General features: G+C 38.8%; 1 protein-coding gene across 7 annotated transcripts in view; it reads left to right on the top strand.

Annotated features, from left to right (window-relative positions):
• The window catches only part of Fermt2 (FERM domain containing kindlin 2), a 73487-nt gene that overhangs the window by 5921 nt on the left and 41444 nt on the right, over positions 1 to 26122 (top strand). The gene's annotated exons all lie outside the window — the stretch shown is intronic.

Raw genomic sequence — 26122 nt, 5'->3', positions numbered from 1 at the left:
GAAGTTAGTTCTTGTACTTAATTAATACCTAAAATCTATTTCTTTTTTATCACTAAAAGTCCCTTAAAGTGATTAAGTATAGTATACATGTGTTGGCATTGTACAACAGTGCAAAATACCTAGTTTTTTCCAGGAACTCCAAAAATAAGTTGCTTTGGTTAAGTACCAGATTTATAAGTTGGCTTGCTTTAGGGACTTGTTGCACAAAAAGTACTTTATAAACACTGGGATCAGAGCTTGGCAGTCTGCACAGGGGGAGAGAGAGGCATAGTAATTGGACAGCTCCCTTCCCAGGTCTTGCTTGGTGTGTCCTGGGGAAGGTATGTGCTGGTTCCATTGAATAGTGTGTGCTGTTGATTTCTCTGTTTTTGTCCTTTAGGGCTTATAGGTTGAATTAGTGGAAATAAAATGTCTACATAGTTGACCTCACTACCTTCATGGTAAGAAATATATTAAGATGATAAAATCTTTAAAATATGTGGGAGGTGAGATAGAAGAAACAATGGTGAAATCTACTGAAGTGAATTGAATCTCAGTTAAATCTGATGGCCAGTTTGAGATACTGTGAAAGGTCCATAGAAACTGAATGATGAATTTTGTTTCTTGAAAAATTTAAGCTTTGCAAAAATAGAGGACAATACATAAATTTTACTATAATCCTTATGGAACCTAATGAAATATGAACTGCTCTTGGGATATATTATGTGGTATTTGTTGCCATTTTTTGTTTTCTGCCATGTTTGATAGTATTTAAAAATAGAAGGTTCTATTTGATATTTGAGTCTAACTAGTATTAACTTATTTTGGAGAAACACTAAAAAGAACATTCCTGTTTTTATGCAGTTACTGACAGTAGGTCTTGTTGGAGATGTCATAATCCCTTTGAGGAAAATTTTGAAATTGAAGTTTTTCCAGAAACTAAAGTATTATTTTTTATCTTTAAATTTTTTTCAGACTTGAAAATTCCGAGTTCAAGAGTAATTTCACTGAGTACTGTAGAATCTTTACCTAGATCCCTTTTCGATACTTGTCTATACAGGCTCAGACACACACATATAGCTTTTGGAACCCTTCGAGTAAGTTGTAGACATCATAAATTTTCACCCCTAAATACTTTAAATGTGTGTTACCTAAAAGCCAGGGCCTCATCTACCTAATGGCAGTATGAAATTTAACATTGATTCAGTATTGTCATCCATTATGCATCCATGTTCAGGTTTTACAGTTGTCCCCCAATTTTTTTTGCCTGTACTGTGTCTCATTGTACTTCTAGCTGTCACAAAATTGGATTCTTAATCTTAGATGTACAGATTATCCACCAAGTCTGAAATCATAGAATGTATAAGTGGCTTGTTAATATTTTATTAAGATACATATAAAAGAATCATGTTTCCAGACTTCTTAGATATCTTAAATAAAAATTCTTTAGCTTTTGGTTTTTCAGAGATTGTTTTTAAAATAACATCATTTATTAGTGATTTTTACTTGAGAATATATATATACATATGCATTTATATTTACTTTATATTTATATATACTGGGGCAGTGCTGGTGATCTACACAGGACCATACTAATCAGGTGTTTTGCCATTGGGTTTCATCCTTAGCCCCTCTTTTAAGAATAATTGTAGAGATTCTCTTTCAAATATTTTATCTGTAAAATTATTCCCATCTCAACTTCCATAGGTAGTACTATAGACCTACTACTAATATTTTTAAGACATCATTGGGTGTAGATTTCCTCTCATTTCAGCTGTACTCAGACTAACTCAGGTACTGATGGATAACAGATCAGTAAGACAAAAATGTGTTGTCTAGTTTGGCACAAGATCTGAATTTACCTTCTGGCCCTGCCACTTAGAAGTTTGTGTGATTCTTGGACTTGATCCAGTCTTTTGAATGGATATTTGTTTTGTTGGTGGTATTTTACATTATGGTTCTGAGAATTGAAACCAGGGCCTTGCTTGAGCTGGGCGAGTGCTCTACCCATGAGCTATGTCTCCAGCCTTCCTAAGCTTTTATTTTGAGATCATTTCGCTGTTCTCCAGGCTGGCCGCAGACTCCAGTCCTCCTTCCATAGTCTCCACAGTAGTAGAGGTTACGGATGTGTGTGTCACCACATGCACCCAGAGTGAGTTCTGGCTTCTCTAAGATAGAAAAAGAAGTTTCTTAGGTTTTGGTGAGATTTATTAAGTGAGATGATACATACTGAAATGCTTTATGTAAACTATTTGTGCTGTACAAATGAGTGGTTATTTTCTTAATAGTATTAAGAGCCTCTAGGGGCTGGGGGTGTAGCTCAGCGGCATAAGCACCTATCTTGCAAGTGTGTGGTTGAGAGTTCGATCCCTGATACCGATAAAAAGGAAAAAGACAAAACAAAACAAAAAGAGCCTCTGCATATCGGCCTGAGAGGAGAGTAAAAAGGGGGATTAAAATGTAATCTCAAGGGGCTGGAGATTTAGTTTAGCGGTTTAAGCACCTGCCTTGCAAGCAGGTAGTCATGAGTTCAATCCCCTGTACCGATAAAAAGTTAAAAAAAAAACACAAAAAACGTAATCTCAAATACTTAATAAATTCACATTTCCTGCTGAGGTATTGAACACCTCAGCAGGAGTGTAATTTAGCACTGCTTTGTTTTCCCACCCATACACAATGAGAAAAATAGTTGTCATTCAACTCTCTCCCCGACTTTTTTTTTTTTTTTTTTGGCTTTTTCATTTTTATTGGTACCGGGGATCGAACTCACGACCGACTGCTTGCAAGGCAGGTGCTTATGCCGCTGAGCTAAATCCCCAGCCCCAAAAATGTTCTTATTGTTTTAAAAGTTCTTTATATGGGACTGGGGATTTAGCTCAGTGGAATCAGTACCTGCCTGGCAAGCACGAGGTCATGAATTCAATCCCCAGTACCAAAAAAAAAAAGTTCTTTATGTGTTGTAGTCTAGATACAAGTCATTTGTTAGTTCTGTGTTTTGCAGACATCCCTGTCTGTGACTTTCCTTTTTGCTTCCTTAAAGCCATATCTTCAAAAAATTGATGCTTTTAGTTTTGATGAAGTCTGGTTCATTAGTATTTTCTCTGGATTAAGCTTTATAAAATTTTTTTTTCACGTATAAGAAGTCTACCTAAACAGATTGAAAAGATTTTGTGCTTGAAGTATAGTTTATAATTATATTAAAAGGAAAAAATGAAGTAAAGCAACGATTGTGTATCAGAAAAGAAACAACTGGGTTATACCAGTTTAAATAATCACATGGTGCAATTTAAAATAATTACAATTTTAAATGTAAATTATTTTAATTTTTAATTTATAAGGCTCCTACTTATTGATCCACTAGCATACTTGAAGTTTTAGAAGTTATATCATAAAAAGTGACTTACAGTCTTTTAATAAACAAAGCAAAATGTTTAATGGGTTTAATGTTATAAAATTAGGAAGTCTGGGTCCAAATCCTGCTCATGTACCACTTCATAGCCAATGTGTATATGCGAGATTTTTTTTGTTTTCTCTTCCCTCTGTGTAATAGGATTATTTTTAAATTGTTCTTCAAATATGGTCATTCTCCAAGCTAAAATATGTCAAAAACTATATAAAAACATCTAAATATCATAAAGTGGTGGTATCTACAACAATACTATTATGGATTAAAAAGTTAGTATCTGCATCCTAGTTGTTCTTTAGAATATTATGCTGATTTATTCATAGTAGTTTGCTTAGAGTTACATGGTACATAAAATGTTAAAACACTCTCAGAGGCTGAGGCATGAGGATCACAAGTTTAGGCTTAGCCCGAGCAATCTATGAGATTTTAAAAAGTAGGCAGGAAGCCCAGCATGCTGGTTCATGCCTGTAATCCCAACACTTTGGAGGTTGAGGCAGGAGGATGATTGCAAGTTTGAGACCACGCTGGATTATCAAGTGAGCTTAAGGCCAGCCTGAACTGCGTAATGATCCTGTCTCAAAAAGAGTGGACAAGAGATGAGAATCAGTGTGGTGACTTGGGCTCAATCCCCAGTACCACAGAAAAGAACAAAACAAATGAAAAGAACCCAGTTACTTTTGTTTTTGTTTTTGTTTTGTCTTTGTGAGACAGGATCTTGCTACCCAGTTCGGGCTAGCCTTGGGCTCACTTTGTAGCCCAGGCTGGTCTCAAATTTGCAAACTATTCTTTTGCCTGCCTCAGCCTCCTGAGTGCTGGGATTATAGGCATGCACCACCAGGCCTGGCTAGAGAACCCAATTAATTTAAAGCGTTACTTTCTAGTATTTTCTCTTAACCTCAGTAATTCTGCTTCCACCTGAATTGGTATTTATGAAAGAAGAAAAGCAATTTAGCAGAAAATGGTTAAAATGTGAGGTTTCCTTTGGATTTCCTTTCATTACTCAGATTGAAGACTTGTCTTGTTATCTAGATACCCATGGAGCAGCCTGCATCAGGACATTGTGGAGAACCTGATGTACTTTTCACGGGTTTAGAGATGGTAACTCCCAGCCCAGAAGAGGTGAAGTCTGCTTTAGACTTTGTAGTGAACCTTGGCTGGTTTTCTTATTTTTGTGCACACTGTAATTTAAAAGTACATTTAAAAATACAAAAATATAAGTGTAAGGATGTTTTTGATTTTTTTTTCTTAATGGGATATGCAGGTACAAATAAAACACCAATGAAGTGCCAGCGTTACTGATTATAGAGGAGGTTGTATACTGGTTGGTGCTTCCCAGTAGTGATACAAGTGCCTACCTTGTGTCACTATTAGTAATATAAAGAATTAAGGGGTGGGGATGCAGCTCACAGTGAAGAGCTTGCCTCGTATGTATCAGGCCCTGGATACTGATCCCAAGCATTATTTTTTTAAAGTTAGAAAATTAAATATGAAGATGTTTTAGAAGCAGTAGATTTTATGCTTCACTAATACTCCTTAATGTCATTCCTGGTTTCAGATTTAAGAATTTAATGACCTTTGAAATTGAAAATAACTTGAATAAGCAAATGATTGTATATCAATTTTTAAAAATTGACTTTGTTGCTGTGATAGAATTCTCTCGTTGTGGAACGTGGCCTGTGAGGCCAGTCCACCGATGTCCAAATTCTGACATAACCATATAGTAGCTGTGACATAGCCCCGCGTAACATTCTACCTTACTGTGTGCATCTGTGAGCACAGTGTAATAATAGTGCCTTTTCTTTTTCCCTCTGCAAGTACCCATTGCCTCACACAAGGGTTCTTCTACCTTGGAGCTACATCTCCAGCCCACAGTAGTGCCTTAATTATAGGATTATTTCAAAGATTAAATTATTTGATAGTATTTCATAATAAATCCAGCTTTTATAAAGTTAAGCTGAATAGTACTCATTCTTCACCATCCTAGAAATATATTTTAACTTTTTTGTGCTGCCTTGTATCACTGTTAGTAATATTATAAAGAATGGAGGAGTGGTGGGGTGTAGTTGAGCAGTGAAGAACTTGCCTAACATGTATGAGGCCCTGGGTGTGATCTTGAGCATTATTTTTTTAAAAAGAAAGAAAATTAAATATGAAGATGGTTTAGAAGCAGTAGATTTTATGCTTCATTATATACAAAATTTAAAATAAAATGCTAATGTAAAGAGCTTCTACAAACTTAGTATTCTAGTTAGACAAGTGCTTTCTTTCAGAGGTGGACTTTGTTAGTGATTAAGGAGTTAGTCAAAGACATGGGCATGTTGTATGTAACCTAGACAAATATTACTAATCTCAGGTGAAATTATTTAATCTCACCTACCTTTAGTTCACTTATTTCTTGTAGTTAAGCTTTGACCAATTATGGTGTTAAAAGAATTAACAGTATCTCTGGGAGTTAGTAGAATGACTATACTAAGAACTTAAATTTTATTCTTCAGAATTAGCATCTTTAAATACTGTAATTTGAATTGCAATTTCAAGTATTCTCATGGTGATGTTTACCTTTTGTCAAGATAATTATAAAAGATTTTCTTGTTTTTGTCAGTTCAGTTAATGGTAGTGAAGTCCTGAATGCCTTTGCTAAAAAAAGCCAGGCTGTCTAGGTTTGAATACTGGCTTTCTAGCAGAGTAGTTTCGTGGCTTTATGCCAAGTTTCTTAAACTTGACTTAATTTTCTTACAAGTACACCTTGGATAATACACTTACCTCAGAGTATGGAAGAACGGATTTCTACAGGGAGATGGCTTTTAAGCTCAGACTTGAAAGTATTAGAATTTGTTAGTATGCTTTAAGAGAAATTTAGTGTCAAAGCCAGTAAAATATTCTCACAGAATGACTCCTATTTTGAGCTATAAACTAGGTGCATTTAACCACCTCTAAAAAACAATCCAGTTAGTTCTTCCATGAGGGGAGCGCTGACTGGTGAGTGTAGCCTTGCTGTCCCTCGTAGACTTGGTCAGACATTGCCATCGCACACGGACTCCAGCCCTGTCTTCTAAGCCATTTGCACTACGCTAGCAATGGGCCTTCAGGATTGGGTGGACGGTTAGCCACCCTCTGGAAATGAATAATTGGCAATACTGTCTGTTTGTGAACACTCTGAAATGGCATGCACGGCGTACGTGACCTGAGAAAGCTTTCCAGCAACTTTCAGTTTTCCTCTGTTGTACTGTCAACAATATATTGAAATTAGTTGATGTTGTTTTGGATTTCAAACTTCAGAAAGGTATTTGTAAACTTAGATGATCTTTGTATTTTGTTTAAAGAGTAAATTCCCAATTTTTTTAATCAGTTAGCTACTTGAAAGAAGTTAACAGTTGTCACTTTTTGTTTGTTTGTGCTGGGAATCAAATTCAGGACCTCACACCTGCCTCAGGCAGGCACTGTGCCACTGAGCTATATCCCTGACCCCAAGTTGTCGCTTTTTATTAAAAGTTTATTTTCAGTCCTAGTCTACTCAGGCCACCGTATCAAATATCGTAGCCTTAGTGGTTTATACAGTAAAAATTTATTTCTCGGTTCTGCAAGCTGGGTGCCAGCTTGGGCATTTCCTCTTAGGAGAGGGAGCACCAGCTCTCTTCTGAAGGCTTTAACCTTGCCATGAGGGCCCCACCTGCTGTGACCAGATCACCTCCCTAAAGCCCCAACTCCACGTCACACTGGGGGACAAAGGTTTCAGTGTACATGACATTCAGTCCATGGCAGTTTTTAAATGTTCTCCGTGTTGAGACAGTCTGTCACTCAGCCATTGGAGCCTTAATATAAAAAAGTAATTTTTAAAGCTGTTACTGCATAGAATACTTCGATTAAAATGTGTTGGCAGCTTGAATGATATGCAGACTTTGAGGCACTTTATGCTTCTGCCAGATTCAGAAACAATTTTTGCAGTGTAGCATAATGAGAATTTTAGAAACATGCTGGGCACAGTCAGTGCGCACATTTTCCAGGCACCGTAGGGAAACTAAACTCCCATCGTCATCTTTCTGGATAAGTATGTGAGGCACAACCTTGCTGTTAGACTTTCAGTTCTCAAATCACTGCACATAGCAGACACTCAGCATGAGCAGTTGGTGTGCCTTACTTCAGAGTCTTCCTTACTGGCTGCTGCACATCTGTCACACTGTTGTTCACTGATAGCAGAGTGTGTGTTTGCGTTGCATCCTCGTCTCCCAGTGAGAAAACTCACATGGTATTTTATGAAAATGGCTAAGTCAAGGAGGGATTTGATCCACAAAGATAGAAGTTCACAGAGAAACGAAAAGTGACAGGGCAACGCAGGGCAACTGAGATCCAAAGTGGAGCTACAGAAGGAGTAGCCTGTTGCGGGAATTTGGAAGCCTTCCCCCTTCAAGAGACTTGAGATGCAGCCAGAGGAATGTAGTGAAGGCAAACATGTTGACCCAAATGAGGAAGGTGGGGTGGCAGAAGGATGAAGATGTCCCGGAGGAAGTGATACCCACAAGAAGTGCCTCCATATTAAAGGAGGTCTCGGAAATAGTTCATGACACTGAAAATGCAGAAAATAAAATCTTAGAAGCTGACTGAAACTTAGAAAGGAGTGTGAAAATTTGCCAAGGCATAAAAGATGCTTGCTTGTTCCATATTGTGAGTTAGTTGAAAAAACAGGCACTATTTAAACTACTCTTGAAAGCTTTTACAAAGAAATGTAACACTTCTCAATGTTGATATCATTTCACTAAATGTTGGTTTGGCTGTTTTTTCCATACCCACATTTATAACTGACGTGAAAGGTTTTTAATGTTTGACAAAAGCTTGTCATGAACAGTTAAGTTTTTCAGTTGACTATTCAGATTGCTTGTCGTCTTCATAGGGACAGGAGCTTACTGTCATTTTCATAATCCTGGGGAAGACTGAGAACACCAGGTTGTTCTACAGTTAGGCCCAGCATGGGCTGCATCCAGGAGTGATGAGCGCTCCTCGGACACAGGCAGCACAGAGGACAGATGCCGAAGGGGTGCACAACTCCTTATGCACACACAACAGAGGGGCTTGGAAAAGTTTTTAATTAGAGGAGAAAATGATTAAATTTGCATTTTAAGAGATAACTAAGGTAGTATTTCACAAAGTGGATTCTGGTAACTCAGGCAAGAGGTACAGAAGAACTGAACTAAATCAGTATAAAGGGAGAGGGACAAATTCCCAGCTGCCTAAGATAAGAGGTAGACTCTGCAGGTATTGAATGGAAAGGAAACCTGAGGGAGAGGAAGAAGTACAATATAACTTGGAGAAATGTGTTCAGTTTCAAAGATGTAAACGCTAGAATAATAGGATTACTATTTTATCCCCCTGATTAGTCTTCCTATAATGCTGGATGGGGTGGAGATGGAGTGGAGGGCAAAAGCTATTTGCTTGCTTCCTGGCGGGTGGTTTTTATTTTTTCTTTTTTCCTTCATGTTAATAACTCCATGCAGGAGAATAAGATTCCATAGAGTTCAAAAGTAGATTAGGTCATGTGTGGTGGCTCATGCCTGAAATCCCAACACTTAGGAGGCTGAGGCAGGAGGATCACTGTGAGTCTGAGGTGAGCCTGGAATAAGCAAGTTCAAAGCCAGCCTTAAGTATGTCAAGAGACCTTCTCGAAAACAAACGAATAAAGGTTAGGTTAAATATGATTTTTTAAAAAGTATTCTTTTCCTGTTTTTCATTGCTATTGAAAATCAAGAATGTACTTCTTGCATACTAATAAAAGCATATTATAAAAATTTCAGTAAAGTCCTACAGATTACACTATGGAGAGTTCTGTTCGTCTAGAATAATAGTTCTGAAAGGAAGAATTGTTCCTTCAGTGTAAGATTAATTTAATTAGCCAGCTGGGCAGTACATGCCCTTGGGAGGCTAAGGCAGGAGGATTGCTGTGACTTTGAAGCCAGCCTGGGATACAAGGTGAGTTCAAGGACAGCCTCAACTGTGTAGCAAAACCCTGTCTCAATACTTCTGATCTTTGTTTCTAGAATAGTGATTACTTATTTCAATTATTATTAGATAATAGAGTGTATATTCATTTTCTATTACTACCACACGTATAACTTCTATTACAAAAACAAAAGTGCTTACATTAAGCCAGGCAGAGTGGTGCTTGAAGTCCCAGCTGCTCAGGAGGCCAAGGCAGGAAGATGATTGAGCCCCGGAATTCAAGGCCAGTCGGGGCAACAAAGTGCGACTGTCTCAAAAGGAAAACCTAATTAACATTAATTTTATTCTAAATTATTTCTTTTCATTGGTAACGGCTGTATTCTTCAGCTTTAATATCAGTTTAATTTTGCTTGGCAGCACTTGCCTTCCTTGAGTTTATTGGGTTGCAGTTGCCATTAGTACACCAGTTGAAGGCATTACATGACCAGGGGATTCCTTCTCATTTTCTGTTTTGGGAATACAGGGATGAGAGACGCATGGAGTTAGCTGGTTCTGAGGTCACCCTTGCCTCAGTTGAATGACACTTTCTAGGATCTGTCTGGTCTTTAATTTTTGGCTGTAACACCCTTCTTTCTTAGGTCATATTTTATGTTGCGTAGTTCCTTGGTGATGGACTTGCTAAGTGTGTGATGGGGATGCGACTCATATACATTATACACTGACATTCCAGTGTGTGGGTAGTGTGGACACAGACAAGTGACGTGATTTGGATGACTGCTTCTCTTACCCTGGCAGCCTCTCCCTCCTGGAACAGCTCTGCTCAGCAGAGCAGCCTCCGATGACGTGGTTTCTCTGGGGCTGGGAGCAGAGCCAAGTGAACATAAATTCAGTCCAAATCCATTTTTTTTCATGTTGCCCACCACACACAGTGATAAATGGATTCTGATCTCAGCTCTGCCACTGAGGACTGTGGGCCTCAGGCAACTTGCTTAGCTTCATTGATCCCTGTTTCCTTATCCGTGGGGAGAATTAAATGGACTGATTTCTAAGGACCTTTTCAGTCCCTAATTTACACAGTCTCACGGCATCCCCATGGTGTAGAAGAGCAGCATAAACTAAGGGGGCTGATGTCAGACTTACAGAAGGTTTGTTGGACCTGGCTGGAGTTTTACATCCTGCTGCAGCCGCTCGCCTTCTACCCCACAAAGTATCTCCCCTGTGTCAGCTCTCTTGGCTGTCAGCCAGATGTCAGGTTAAGGAGACAAAGCAGTACAATCCTGATGTGAAGCACTAGACCTGGTATTTCCAGGCTGTATTTAATAATCTCTGTACCTCCCTGAAGAAGTCCAGTCTGTCTTATTTCTCATTCCTGAATGCCTGTTTCCTATTGAGAGTGTGCAGAACAATCAGGATTTACTACAGACATACATATTTGGTGGGGAGGGGTACCGGGGATCCAACTCACAACCTTGTGTTTGTGAGCCGCTGAACAAAACCCTCAGCCCATAACCTTAATAGTTTTTGTCTCTATATTTAACATATCCAAACTTGCTTGTCTTTTGAATAACTGTATCTTGGTTAATGGAGTGTTAAGAGTACCACCTCTGCAGTCGTGGTGATCTGGATTCAAATCCTAACTACTTAATGCTAGCTTTAAGACCTTTGGCCAACCTTTATAACTTCTCTATCCTTTGTTTTTCTTATTAGAAGAGATAATAGTATTTACTGCATAGCATGTTTGTGAGAATTAAATGAGAATACATCAAGTACTTGGTACATAGTTGTCTTAGTTATGTTTTGTCATGGCTGAAACAAAATGCCCAGCATCCAAAGTTAAAGTAAAAAAGGTTTATTTAGCTCAAGTTTGTAGAGGTTTCTGCCCATTATTTGCTGGCTCTAAGGCAGGCAGGCATACAGAGGGGCATTGCAGGTGACAAACAGTTCATGGCAGATGGAAGGCAGAGAGCAGTGAAAAAGCAAAGCAGCAAGCTACAAGCTCTTTCTGTCTGGAATAGCTTGTCCAGGCTCCACGCCCTTAGGGCAGGTAGCACTCACTTGGTAGGGCAGCCTTCATCTTAGCGTAGCTCAATCAATCGCAGCATTGAAACCTTGATCTAGCAGCACACACCCTAGATGCAGCCACCTCTGAAAGCCCGCTCTGTGAACACAGGAGGCTTTGGGGGAACCAGTTAGTGTCTACCAGGGAAACAGGTACAATGCAGGGTATACAAGACTGGCATAAAAGGCCACCTTCAGAGTCAGATGTGGAAGAGTGCAGAGGGTCTGTTTGCTCACTAGAGACGGAAGGGTTCAGTAGAAGGTGCAGCAGTGACGCGTCCTAGTCCATACCAGAAGACTGATGGGCCTGTGCTAGAAGGCAAAGGCTGGAGCTCCTTGGAAGAAACAGAACAGATCTGTCCTTCTTCATTTCCCCTTTGAATCACAACAAGCAGAGTAGGTCTTCCCTATGGTCTGGAATTGCTGAGCTAGTTTAGTTGAGGTTTTCTTAAGTTGACAAAACTATCACAAATAGTAAATGTTCTATAAACATATTTTAGTGCTATTATCATTTTTCATTTAATTTATTTAATCATTAAACCAGAAGTTTTCTGGTTTCTCTCTTCACTTTCCAGCTGTCTTTACAGTAAGTATCACCAAGAGCTGTGTTTCTTAGACGTGTACCTTTCTTTGGTTTGTTGTCCTCGTTGGCTTCTGCTTCACATCAGGCCCTACTCCCTGGAGTACTGTGGTCAGGTTCTAGCTGTGCAGGCTACCCTTTCTGATTTGATCCCAGCAGTTTCATCATGATTATTCATAAAACAGTGCCATTGAGAATCTCCATTATCTATAGAACAGTGTTCTCAAAACATTTGAATTCTCGTATCTCTTAAGACCTAAATGAAATACTACCTCATCTTCAGAGTCTAATTTTTCATGTTTAAAAGTTGGTTGCCTCTGTGACGAATTGTTCTTTTTATGTTTTTTAAGCTCATTTTGCTTACCTAGTTTCCCTTGAGATGTACATGTTTCTAGGATGGGGATTCTTACCAATTTTTCTGTGTATTATTCAAGTTTAATGCCTGACATATGATTGGTTCTTGGAAGATGTTTATTTATTGGTTATGTATCTACAGAGCAACACTTGTCATCTATTTGCCTCTTTGAAGGTTTAAGTGACTGAAGAGGCAAGAGCAAGAGGGCACATCCTAAAATCACGGGGAGTATGGGAAGCCTCATGATTCTCAACTCTCAAAGGATGAGTTTAGGTGAAAGAGATTAAGGAGTGCAAGTAAGAAATTCTTAAAAACAAAAGACTTTTTGATTAAATGCTGGGATTAAAATACAATGTCCTGTACATTTTAATGCATTCTAGTGATAAAATTGCAGAGATCATTTAAAAACCACATTTAAGCATTTGTTTTATTTGTGGATACTGTCTTTATACATTATTGACAATATAATCTCACTAAAAGGATTAAAAGCCTTAAAATTTTGTTTCAGGTATTGGGAAAGAAAGGAAAGCATGTTAAAACCCCTCTGTTGTCATTAGCTTTGCAGAGAAAAGAAAGCATAGCATAAGTAACAAATTAGGAGCTGGAAAAGAGGAAATCATCAGTTAATTCCTGGCCTTTGTGGAAAGGTAGTGGAGTCAGTCACCAGGTTCCCTGTGCTCCAGACTCTCACAACTTAGCAGCAGCATTCCTTTTTATTTTTTCCAGCCTTGCAGCCTGCAAGTCCCACTGCCGGGGCTTCCCTTTTGCCTGAAGTTGAAATACTGACTGGATTTTCTAAAAAGCCCCTTGTACTGTTGTATGGTACTGCTAGTAATAGATTTTGGGTTGTTTCTGATTGAAAGCCTAGTTTGGAACCTAACCGCTATTCATAATGTTTCTTCTAGGCATATCTGAGTTCTAAGTCCTAACCAGTCAGTGTTTGGAACATAATCATTTTGCACAATGAGTGCTGTCTTGAGCAAGGGAATTAATTCTGTTTAGAAGTGAAAAAGTTTTCACTGGTTTTCTACATGTAGGGAATCTGCCATTCTTCTATTTCGTATGGAAGAACAGTTAATTCGCAAGTTGAAAATGAATTCTTCACACATACAAATAAATCATAGTTTTTCTTGATGGTGAAAAGTAAGTTTACAGGAACTAATGTTTCTAGAATAGAGAGGGCCTGGGCTGGGTCGAAAAAACGCTGGAAGGGTAGGACTCAGTGATAGGGTGTTGCCATGGCATCCCGGTCCCTCTAGGGCTCCTAAATCAGAGCTTAGAGGAGCTTGAGGAGAGCTCCCCCAGCTGCTGCCTCTCACACTGAAAATGAATGAAGAGAGACAGTGATTGAAAAAGAAAGTAGGTGACATGGAGGTGACTTTGATTAAGGGCCTCAAGTGGTTAATAAAAGGAACGTGATGCCAACATAATATAGTTTATGAGAAGGAAAAGAATATTAACCAGGAATTAACAAAGGATGAAACAAATAGAACACATCAGACTACTTTCCGATCTTTGAAGGATGAGGCTTCACTAAGAAGTGACTTCATTTCTGTCCCAGGTAGGTATTCAGTCTTTGGATCCCATATTGGCTTCAGACAGTGAGAATAACAAGGTTCTACAGAACAAATGGATGATAAAAGAGAGTGAAAACTTAAGTTCAGGGACAAGTTAATCTGGAAGGTCCTCCACTAGACAATAATGATACTTACAAAAATTATTTTGGGGGCTGGGGATTTTTAGCTCAGTGGCATAAGCGCCTGCCTTGCAAGCAGGCAGTCGTGAGTTCGATCCCCAGTACTGATAAAAAGGAAAAAAGACAAAAAAAAAATTATTTTGAAAATGAAAGTAATATGTCTAGAAAACTATAGTTCTGTACTTCCAATGAATTTGGATAAGAGGATGTCATCCTCTCGCGGATGTACGCTATGAAGAAATCGAGGATATGAAGATATTGGTAGAGCTAGAAAATTGGACTCCTGAATTTATAAGACATTGAGACCAGAGAATTCTGCCCCCCACTAGTAATGTTCTCAGTACAGAAAATGGAACTCACCACTTGCTACTCAGATCTCCCAACTCATCCATCCGTGGTATCAGGAAACAAAGAATAATGCTACTCGGTCATCTACTGCATTGGCTTCTGTCCCTCAGTCACCACCCAGCCCCTGGACTCATCCATACTCTGATCCACACACAAATCAAAGTAAAGGAAATGGCAGGGCTCGTCACTGGACGCAGTCTGCCAAAATAGCTCAACAGACTGCATTTCCTTTTGACAGAAGAAACTTCAGAAATGGCTCGGAAAAAAAGGAAAAAAGCTTTGGAGAGAGAAAAAACAACAGAAAATAGAAGAAGAAAAGAGAGAAATACTTGTCAGTCAAAGCATAATTGCCAAAAAAGAGCAGGTTCTAGAGATGAGAATTCTTCAAGGTAAACAAATTGAAGAGATGCACAGTAGACAGGAAAACAGATCCGTAAGGAGCTGTCCAATCATGGCTTAAGAAAAATGGTGAAGAGCAGATGGAGAAAGCAAGAGGAATGGTTCTTCGTTAAAGGGACATAGGCTGCGAAAGGGCTTTTAAATGGCGGCTAAGAAGGAAGGAGAAAAAATAGGACAGCAGCCAACTGTCAGAGAGGGCTAGAGAGCCCCGACTAACAGTAAGGGCTTCTCAGTACTTACAGACCCAGTTGGTAATATGGTAGAAACCAAATTTTTCGCTTCCCTGATGATTACAACGGAAAGTATCTACTAAATATTTGACAGCGGCAGTCATCAAATTTTGGATATCATTCCATATGGCTCTTGTGTTTTGGTAATACTCTAAATTACCGAAATGGTATTTATCCTTTGGTGATGTCGATTTTTTTTTTTTAACACTGTAACAAACTCACAGTTTTAGGGAAAAAGAGAATACTGAGGGAATCTTTTAATATTTTCATACTGAGTGCATCTGCCTTTACCAAACTTTTGTTGTCAGCCAGCCACTGCTGGGTTCTTAATAGTGATCGAAATGGGCATTATTGCTGCCTTCTCAGACAGGGTTTACAATCTGTTAGGGAAAAAAGACATTCCTTATCCCCAGGCAGCAAACAGAAGGAATACAGATTTTGACAGATGGTTTCCCTCTGTGCTGACACTGAGTGGTGGAAGGACACAGGCTGGTAAAGGGCTCCTCTTTGATAGCTGCTGTGGTTTGATAAGTGTCCCTCAGATGCCTGTGTGTTGACAGCTTGGTCTCCAGTTTGGGATGCTGTTGAGAAATGGTGAAACCTTTAGGAGGTAAGGCTTAAGGAAGAAAGTTGGGATGTCGGGACCCTGTCACTGCCTCCTCTTTCTTTGCTTTCTGGCTGCCATGAGCGGTTTGCTCTGCTCTGCAACTCCAGAGTGCTATACTGTGCCACCATAGACCCAGAGACACTGGGTCAAGTGACAGTGAGCTGAAAGTTCTAAAACCCTGAGCCAGAGCAAACCTCCTTATAAATCCAGTGTTGCAGGTATTTTGTCACAGTAGCAGAAAGCTGCAAACACAGTAAAGTTGTTAAGAAAGACTTTTCTTTATGAAATTTAATGTAAAATCTAAATGATGAGAGGATAGTAGATGTTTTAAAAATGGCATAACATGTGCAAGGGCATCCAGTCACTTTTATTAGAACTAAAAGATCTGATTGGAATAGACCATAATAAGGCATTTGGATTTTATTTGAATGCTGTTGGAAGCTGCTGGGAAGGATTTTTAGGAGAACAACACGGAAGGGTGAATAGCTTGTTCTGGGTATGTTGTGGGATGTGCTGGATGGAAATGAAACCATTCAGGAGGCTGTTGCCACAGTCAGTGAGGAGGTGCTGTGGTCTGAGATAGTGTGGTACCAGGAAAGACTTCTGGAAGAATTGGCAGGTGCTTGCTGATAAAGGAGAGGAACAAGCCCGGTGTGGTGTTACGTGTTTATCATCCTAGCACTGGGAGGCTGAGCCAAGAGGATTGCCAAGTTCAAGCCCAGCCTGGGCAATTTAGCAACTTAGTAAGACACAGTCTCAGACTTTAAAAAGGGTTGGCTGTGTTGGGGATGTAGTTAAGTGTGAAGGCCTGGGGGTCAATCTCTATTACTGGAAAAAAAAGAAAAATCTATAACTTGTGGATTCTTGGCTTGAGCAATTTGGTTCCTGGTTTGTGCTCTTTTATTAACATTAGAGATGGGGTGAAAGTTGGTTAAGTTTTAGATACATTAAGTTGAAAATAGCTGCCTAAAGGTGTAGCTTAGCACCAAAAAGCAAATAAACAGACAAAACTTGCAATTTCAATGAGACATCCAGGTGAAAATGTGAGCTAGCAAATAGGTGTATAAGCTGGTACTCTAGAATGTCCGGCTGGAAATTATGAAAGCCGGTATTTGAGTTTGTTTAAAGCGGGAGTGTATAGGATACCTAGAGAGCCCCAGAATAAGGAAAGGAATGGTTCCCAGAAGATGGGAGGGCAGCACAGCCAAGATTATTGTTGTACAGGTAGGGAGATTTTTTTTTCATTAGAACAAAAAGACAGGTTACTCATCTCAAATCTGTAAGTTTGGTTGGCAGAAGGTGAAATGGTTTTTTTTTGTTTTTTTTTTTTTAATTTTATTTAAGAGGAAAAAGAGAAAAACACAAAACAAAACAAAGTGGTGTAAGGGTACACGTAATACAGAACTACAAAAAAAAAAAACATAATAGTAAGAAATCACCTGCTAATAGATTACATATTATCATCTTGGAAATAGTTGCTCAAATCACAGTATCAAAGAATACAAAGTGAACATTCAAACAGAGAGACTGCAAACAGCTGTGTTCAATGATCCAAAAACATTAATATAGTCAGCTATTTAACACCCCTAAACACAATTGCTGTTATATCCATAGAGCTCTTTTTTTTTTTCCTTCTCTTTTTTAAAACAAAATTTACACATTTTGGATTTTATTACTCCTAGTTCTTATTACTTTTTTGGGGGAGAGAGAATATAGTCAAATATGGAAAACAAAGCTGTCACTCAAAACCAAGGATAGACATAGCACATGATGTAGAACAGAGTACAAGGTTATCAACAATGGTTATCAAAGTTGTCTCTTGTTTCCTTAAAAAGAATAGTCTATCTCATTAGATATTATAAAGTTGGACAAAACAGTAGAGAACAAGACCAATAAAACTTAGGCATTGTAAACATTACAGGACTTCCAAAGGAGACAACAGTCAAACCAGAATGGGCATCTTACTGAATCTTATTGCCTTCAAAGTAGGTGCTTATACCCTCAAACTTGATACTATCATATAGAATGGAACAGAGTCTAATCAGTCAAAACAAGATCGTGGGAGTATTACAGGACTTCAAAACAAGTTAACAGTAAATCAAAAAGAGTTACTATAACATATGCTAATTTAAAAAAAATTTTCCCCTTAATTAAAAAACATAAGAAATAACTAAATAATTTTTTTAAAGAATAAGGGAGAGATTGAGATAAGCTCCAACATGGCGTGGATCTCAGGAGACACTGCTGGATCTCCCCCTGGAAGGGCTGCAGGCTGCCACCCTGCCTCCACTCACAGGGAGGGGAGATGCTGGCTTGGCTTCCCAGAGACCTAAGCTCCAACAGGGCGAGGATCTCAGGAGACACTGCTAGTTCTCCCCATGGACGGGCTGCAGTGGGCTAAACTACTGCCGCTTACCAGGGAGGGGAGGTGCTGGCTTGGCTTCCCAGAGACCTAAGCTCCAACAGGGCGAGGATCTCAGGAGACACTGCTAGTTCTCCCCGTGGACGGGCTGCAGTGGGCTAAACTACTGCCGCTTACCAGGGAGGGGAGGTGCTGGCTTGGCTTCCCAGAGTCCTAAGTTCCAGCATGGCGTGGATCTCAGGAGACACTGCTAGTTCTCCCCCTGGAAGGGATGCAGGCTGCCATCCTGCCTCCGCTTACAGGGAGGGGAGGTGCTGGCTTGGCTTCCCAGAGTCCTAAGTTCCAGCATGGTGTGGATCTCAGAAGGTGAAATGTTTTAAGTCTAATGACTTCTATATTTATTTTCTGCTCTAGAACCTATGGTTTTCTAAGAAGGAGGATTCTCAGAACTGTGAGGAGTGTTCATAAGTTGGACAGAGGAAACATTTAATTAGATAGTTGTGTTTTGAACTGTTGGCTGTAAACTTGCAGTAGTTTTAATGTGCCTGGTTGTGAAATAAAATCTAAATTTTAGAAGAGTATCTAGGTAGTATAGATAAATAGTAGGAGGGAGCATTGTGGAAGTCTTATTTTGGAAGACCAGAGACTGGCCTGTGATGTTACCTGGTCTGCCCAGTTTGTATAGCATTAGGATCAGTTGCTTAGTAGCTTCGTTGTACCTTAGAATTGTGTGTTGTGGGGGCTGGGGATTTAGCTCAGCGGCATAAGCGCCTGTCTTGCAAGCAGGCAGTCGTGAGTTTGATCCCTGGTACCGATAAAAAGGAAAAAGACCAAAAAAAAAAAAAAAGAATTGTGTTGTGTTCTTTCCTATAGTAAAGACAAACTAAACTCCTGAACATGTTATTTCACTTGAGCTTTGAGAAGATCTTGAAACGAAAGGAAGCTAAAGAAAGTATTACAGTTTTAACAGAATACAAAAATGTGTATTTGTCAGAAATAAGAGATGTGCCCATAAAGTTGCTTGTACTTATAAAAACAAACTATTACTTTATCAAACTATTACTTTACTTTATAAGATTTTCTAATGTAGTATGAACTTTGCACCAGGATTATGGAAGTATGAGAAGGCTAAATAGACTTTACATTTCTTTTCTAAATGAACACTTAAAATTTGCAAGGTTTACGGCACCTAAAAGCAGCGTCTTCATTCCCAAATCTTTCTAATTAAGAATTACTTATTTTTAGGTTTCATTAATGTTTTAGCAATTTGTAGTTTTATAGCTCTTTTTTTTTTTTTTGGTCTTTTTCATTTTTATTGGTACCAGGGATCGAACTCACGACCGCCTGCTTGAAGGCAGGTGCTTATGCCGCTGAGCTAAATCCCCAGCCCCGCAATTTGTAGTTTTAATGATAGGAGTTTGAAATACTGCTGATATTTCAGATATTGTCAGATATTGCTATGTGCAACGGAGAACAGTGTGATTGGTTCTATTAAATGAGGGAAAGACACAGGAATAATCCCTTCTAGAATTCTGACAAAATATTAAAAAGAAATGATAAATTTTTCTGGATTTTTAAGAGGTCTTTGCTAGGTATATTAAATTGTAATTTTAGTAGTCCTTCTAAGTATTGCTAAGCAGGCTAAATTTACAAATTAATTATGAAATCCCTTCTTTTCTGTCCCAAAAAAGAAAAGAAAGTGACTTCATAATAGAATAGATACTTATGGTAGATTGCTTCTGAAAATCTAAAATAAAAAGTATTAAAAGAGTATATGTAATAAAAGAAAGTTAACACTGTACTATACTTGGAGGAAGCTGAAATTCAAAGACATTAGAGATGCTGTCTCACAGCGTGATTTGAGCATGGTCCCTCCTTGAATGGTTTCATAATGCTGTTGAGTGAGTCTGCTCCAGTGATGCTGGCCAGCTCCTCCATGGGAGGTGATGGGCTGAATATTTGTGTGTTTTGTGTGTGTGTGTGTGTATCTTTTTGCATGTGTTTTGCGTTCAGTTGTCTAGTGTTAAGTTTGACATGTCAAGCTTACCATTTGATAAAAAGCAAAAATGTTTACTTAGAACATTAAGACACAAAGGGAGCAACATATGTGGAAAATTATCCCAAAGTTTTTAATTTTGCAAATGTGGGGAATTTCATAGATGTTCCTTTATGAAGCCTGATACCACACAAGAAAAATATAACTATTACTTTACTGATCAGGTAGCATTTTTGTTTGCTTTCCATTATTTATTTATAATTATTTAAAGACATCCATTTTTTTTCCTATACATTTTCTTTAGTGAGACATCCATTTTTTAAAAGTCATAATGCTTTTAGTTGTAATGCTTTTATGCTTCTACTCAATCTTAAGCTAGTGGTATTGGTATCTGAAATCTATTATGTACATAATGGTTACACAGGTTACAGTCATGTAATACATTGTGAGTTAACTTGCCACTGTAGAGAAAAGCTAGGCTGTAATATACTAGACAGTTCAAATACTTATAAAAGCTATTGCATTAAGAGACTGCTTTAAACACACACCCAGCACACTTTGCACAGTTAAATGCTTTTTGACTTACAGTTAACTTTCCTGGGAAGTTACTTCCCCCTCAGTGTACCTTTATTTTCCTTAGGATTTTACTCAAGATGTAAAATTTAGTTTTGCTGCTAATGATTAGAATACATTCTTGCTGGGGAGTTAGCTCAGCGGCATAAGCGCCTGCTTTGCAAGCAGGCAGTCGTGAGTTCAATCCCTGGTACCGATAAAAATGAAAAAGACCAAAAAAAAAAAATGTATTTCTAGAATACATTCTTGTTTTAGCCTAAAAGGAGGCACTGTGGGACTTGATGCAAGAATACTGTTAAATGTGTTGAGCATTATAGTGTCATCCCCAAAATGGATGTAAATAATACTGTAATAGCTTTCCTTTCAGAAGTAAAAGTACTCTTTGGACCTGTTCTCCCTTTTCTGTCCATATTCTTTCTATTATTCTGCTTCCCAGTGTAGTGAAGTGTCCAGGAAAAGTTTTCTATATCCACATTTCTACTTCATCACTAGCCAACCACTATAATTCAAGCATTCATCATTTGTGGTCTCACTTTAATGTCTCAGTTTTGCTCTTGTATGCCTCCGTTACATAATGCATTATCACCTCCATACCATTCTCAGCAATGATTGAAACATAAATCAGTCTGCAGCACAGGCATCATGGAGCCACACCTGTGATCCCAGAACTCTGTGAGACTGAGGAAGAAGGGTCATAAATTCTAGCACAGCCTGGGCAACTTAATGAGACCTTGTCTCAAAAAATGCAAAGGACTGGGATATAGCTCAGTGCAAAGACCCTGGGTTTGATCCTCAGTACTACAAAAACAAATAAACAACAACAACAAATGTTTCCAGACTCAACCCAGAGCTTCTGACATTTAGTTTAAAATGGTATCACCAAAGTGGCAGGATAGGAGCTACCACTCTTTATTCTACCTGCAAAAAACAAATACAGACAGCTGTTCACAAACCAAAGTATCCTGCTTTGGGGTAGGTGTGGCCATAATATTTTTTAAAATGTGCTTAGACACTCTGATTGCCAATAATGCTTTAGGGCCTTATCTTACAGTAAAATCTAAACAGCTGTGCCCATCAAGGCTCTCGCCTTGCTCTCTGGTGCCATCCTCTGCTGGTCTCTTTACCTCTCCACACAGGTCAAGCTGGCCTCCTTCAAAGATGCTGGAGCTTTGTTTTGTTTATCACTATCTCTAGCACTAAAGCAGTACCTTCTTGCAGATACTTAAGCAACTATTTGTTAAATTGATGAGTATTTTCACAGTTGCTGTTGGGTACTCTGTAGTAGTAATTACTCTATAATTAATGATGACTGGGTGGTTATTGTGTTGAGTCTTGAAAAATGTTACCAAAACCTTTCCTGTTGTACTACTTATGTCCCAGACTCCCACAGTCCATTCTCTACGCGTCTTCTCACACTGTCTTCTACTTACTGTTTTTGTCTCTTATATTTGCAGTACTGATACTTCGGATTTTTTTTTTTCTGGTATTGTGTTGTGCTTTTATTTTGTGTAATTCTTCTTTCTATTTCTAGTGGATAATAAGGACTGGTCTTACTAGTGCTGTCAGTCAGTAAGAGAGCCTCTTTCCTTCAGTGGGAAGGGGAAGCACTCCTGGGGTGTCTACTGCATAGTCTTTGGGTCATATGCCCTTCTTTGTGTATTCTTTCTGCGTGCAGTTGAGCTGCTCTTTCAGTGACAAAGCAAGAAAGAATTGAGAGGAACAGTCAGGTTTCAAAGGAAGAGATGAATGATGCTCTTCTGGTTCAAAAATATAATGTTGGCTTTCTGCACCACTGTGAGGGGTGCCTCTCTCAAACTTGCAGGGGTACACATCAAGGAAGGTCTGTTTTTCTAAGGTCAGAGCGTGAAACTTATTGGTAGATGGCAGAGATGTACTGCTTTGTTATCCAATTAAAATGAAGTCCAAGATAATACTGTTCAGAGCAGATAAAAGTTACATAAAATGTATTCTTATTTCATTCTGTGTCTCCTAACCATTTAAAAACATTCTTGGTTTGCAGGCCATGCAAAGACAGGCAAGAAGGCAGGATTGGGTCCTGGGGCCATTTATAGTATGCCATCCTTTGGCTTACAGGAATAGCATCCATTTCTGTAGTTGGATTTGAGAAATTGGTTCTTGGCCAATAGTCCTTTCATACTGTACACTATAACGTCCATGGTTGCTGGAAAATTGCCTCTTTATCAAAACTTATCTGTAACTTTTATTACTTCAAAGAGTTCCTTATCAGGTTCATATTTTTGCTTCTGTTTTAATATCTACTTTTGGACCACATTGTTTGAGTTTGGTGCTTTATTGTATCTTACAGCATTGCTTTGCCTCTGCCTTGTTACTACTGTAAAACAGCTGTGGCGTGCACACACAGACACACACACACACGCGCGCGCGCGCACTTCTTTGAAGCTTATAACAGGTGCTGTGAAGGCCTCCTCCCTACCACAGACAGTTCACCTGTCACTAGCGTACAACAGCTGATGGACAAAGCCCTAACCTACAGTACTTATTTTTCTCAAGCAAAGCGATTTCTGAGTTCACTGTGCCTGAGGACATCGCCACCAGCCCCTGTGTTTGGTAGCCCAGAAGTGCTAAGAATTTAATGACCCTGGAAGTAACCCTTAACCAAGGAAGCAGAGAAATGTTTAGTGCTCTCTCACCTCTCTGGTTTTTTAAAAATTTTTCTTAGTTCATGTTTGCAGTACATGATTACTTTCATTGTAGGAAATTGGTGCGTGTACATAACACATCTTTTTTCATCTCCTTCATGCTGCAGGTATCCATAGCAGTTGATAGACCCTAGTTGCTTCTTCCATTGTGTCACTTTTACTGATCCTCTCAATGTGCTTCCTGAGATTCCCCTCCTTTGAAGGAAGCTACTTGCCTTTTAGGGAAACCTGAGTGATGTAAATCAGTGCTTTGGGATTAAACTATTATTAATTTCTCTGCCTTTGTCACCTGCCTGAAGTCTGTATGTGGTTTCCATAAAGGTAACATTGACATTGGAGGACAGCAGAAGTGCCTGGATGGAAGCGTGGGGAGGAAAGACTTGTGTATGTACCTTCCAGGAATTCAGTTTGTCTCAGTCCTGTTCAGATACCGTGGTTCTTTGCAAGTTACTTTTTTCTCCATTTGGTTCTCTGGTCCTGAAAAGGAATGTGTGTGACAGTTCCTTCATTGTTTATGAAAAGGTTTGAACCTTTGCTGTGTTTTGTAAGCTAGTTCAGAATCTGTTACATCCGAGAGGTAGTTGGCAAATTCTACACTGGAAAATAATGAATGATGCCGGGTACCTCATACATTAAAAATCACAATTACGTTAGTACTTTTAAGATAGCAATTTAATGTGTTTTTGCAGTGAAACTTCAAACAACATACTTGGCCAAATGGCCAGAGGTAAAACAAATAGTGCAATTCTAAGATGGCAGTGTAATCACAAGTAGCTATAATTTTCTCCTGAAAGCATTTGCTGATTTTATTTTAAAGAGAATAAAACAAAACAGAATAAAACCAATCCAAACAAAATAGTGAAGCTGACACAGGACTTCAAAACAGGATAATAGGAAATCAGCCATTACTACCATAATGCCTGTGTTATCTTCAGAATTGCTGCCCACACCATCACATATAATAAAATCAGACAGAACAGAATAAAACCAATCAAAACAAAACATTGAATAAAACAAAACAATAAGATGGAGCAAAACAAAGCAGTGAGAACAATATTAGATTTCAAAAATGAGACAGAAGAAAATCCCCCATAGTTGCTATATTATTGCATATTCTCTGCTCTAAATAGATGCTCAGACTATTGGTTTTAGGCCTGCAAAGTCAAACAATATAAGCATTAAGTTGTTTTTGTACCTCAGTTGCTGTCAGCTCAGTTTGCATTCCTCTGAATCAGCAGTTGCTTATGGGTGGGGTCGGGGGGCACTCTTCTTGTCTTTCAGCCAGCACTAGCTGGCTCATAGGAAGGGCATGTCTAGGGTCCTGTCCTTGTCCCGCCCCCACAGTCACCACTGGCTCACGGGTAGGGTGCATCTTGTTTCTTCTCCTTGCCTACAGTTACTGCTGGCTCACAACAAGGGTACTTCTTGTTTCCCCTGATTAAGATTTTTAAATATCTGGCAGTTACAATCTTTTTCTTATGATGTGTTTCCTTCATAATGAGAAGTTGAATTGTATCAGAAATTTACCACTATAAAAACCTTATCTAGTGATATATGAAAATTTGACTTTTCTTTACATATATATCAGTTGAGTATGTTATTAACATTCCAGAATATTTACTTTTAAATGTCTTAAAGTTGATAAGTTCATTTCTGAAGGTATGATTATATTAGAGTAAGCTTTGCACTAGAAGCAGAGGTGCTTTTGCTGTGAGAACGCTATTCTCCTATGTTTTTTTCCCCAGGACACTTCTTTGGTTGTCTTGGGGGTTTTGTTGTTTTGTTTTAGTATCACTTCTCTCTTTTTTTTGGCATTTATCAGCAGTGAATTGATCTAAGAAGTCTTACAGTTTTTATTTATTTATTTTTATCGGTATCGGGGATCAAACTCACAACTGCGGGCTTACAAGGCAGCACTTATGCCGCTGAGCTAAATCTCCAACTCCCAATATTTAAAAAAGTAGCCAAAGTTAGATTTTACTGCATGAAGTTTAGTGTAATCTGCCTTACTGAATGCCACCAATACCTCTCTTTCATTATTTGGCTTCTTTTATTTACATAAAACTATTAGATAACTTAGCGGATTGGTTTGTTTCTGTGTGTGTGTATGTGTGTGTGTGTGTGTACATGGGGGATCAAACTCATGACCTCATGCTTGCCAGGCAGGCGCTTATGCCGCTGAGCTGTAAAACCCCAGCCTTAACAGAGAAGAAAGCAGATGCTTTTTGCTTTTGTGTTTTGTTTTTGTGTTGTTTTGGTACCGGGGATCAAATTCACGACCTTGCGCTTGCCAGGCAGGCACTCATTCATGCTGCTGAGCTAAATCCCCAGCCGCAAATATTTTTTTCTGTTGTACCACAATATGTTCAGAGAAAACAGTTGGACAGTGTGACTTTTGAAGTTACTTTCCTTGGGGTGATGGGAAGACGTGATCGGCATGTAGGTTTTGTTTTTTTCAGTGCTCCCTCTTGGCCTAGAGCGCTGCTCATGAGTTTGCTTCTCCGTGCTCCTCTTTACCTAGAGTGAAGGGCTTTGTTCACTCTGGTTTCCCGTCTTGCTTTTTACGATCCTTAACTCATTTTACTACATTTCTGCAACTTCACAAACTATGGTTTTTTTTTTACCAGTTTTATCACCAGAATGTTACTGTCCATTCGTCAAGGCTGAGCTTGAAATCCACCAATTGTGCTTTTTAAAATTAGCCCTTGTAATTGTACCCCCTGTTCATATTCTAAAAACATGGAGTACTCTGTCACTCATGCATCCCAGTTTGTGTTAAACTTCAGCATTATAGTTACTGTGTGTATTCTGCCTGAATTACCGTGTACATTGGCTTCTCGGGGCAGATGTGTTTTCTCAGCTGTTTGTATTTCTTTTGTATCTTTCACATTATAGCATTTAGAATCTGTTGTTTCATTTTC

This window comes from Cavia porcellus, unplaced genomic scaffold (assembly GCF_034190915.1).
Source record: "Cavia porcellus strain 051 isolate PalLab524CR breed Dunkin Hartley unplaced genomic scaffold, mCavPor4.1 scaffold_1, whole genome shotgun sequence".
Taxonomy (NCBI): domain Eukaryota; kingdom Metazoa; phylum Chordata; class Mammalia; order Rodentia; family Caviidae; genus Cavia; species Cavia porcellus.
The sequence above is the reverse complement of the archived record's forward strand: the minus strand, read 5'-3'. Positions and strand labels throughout refer to the sequence as shown.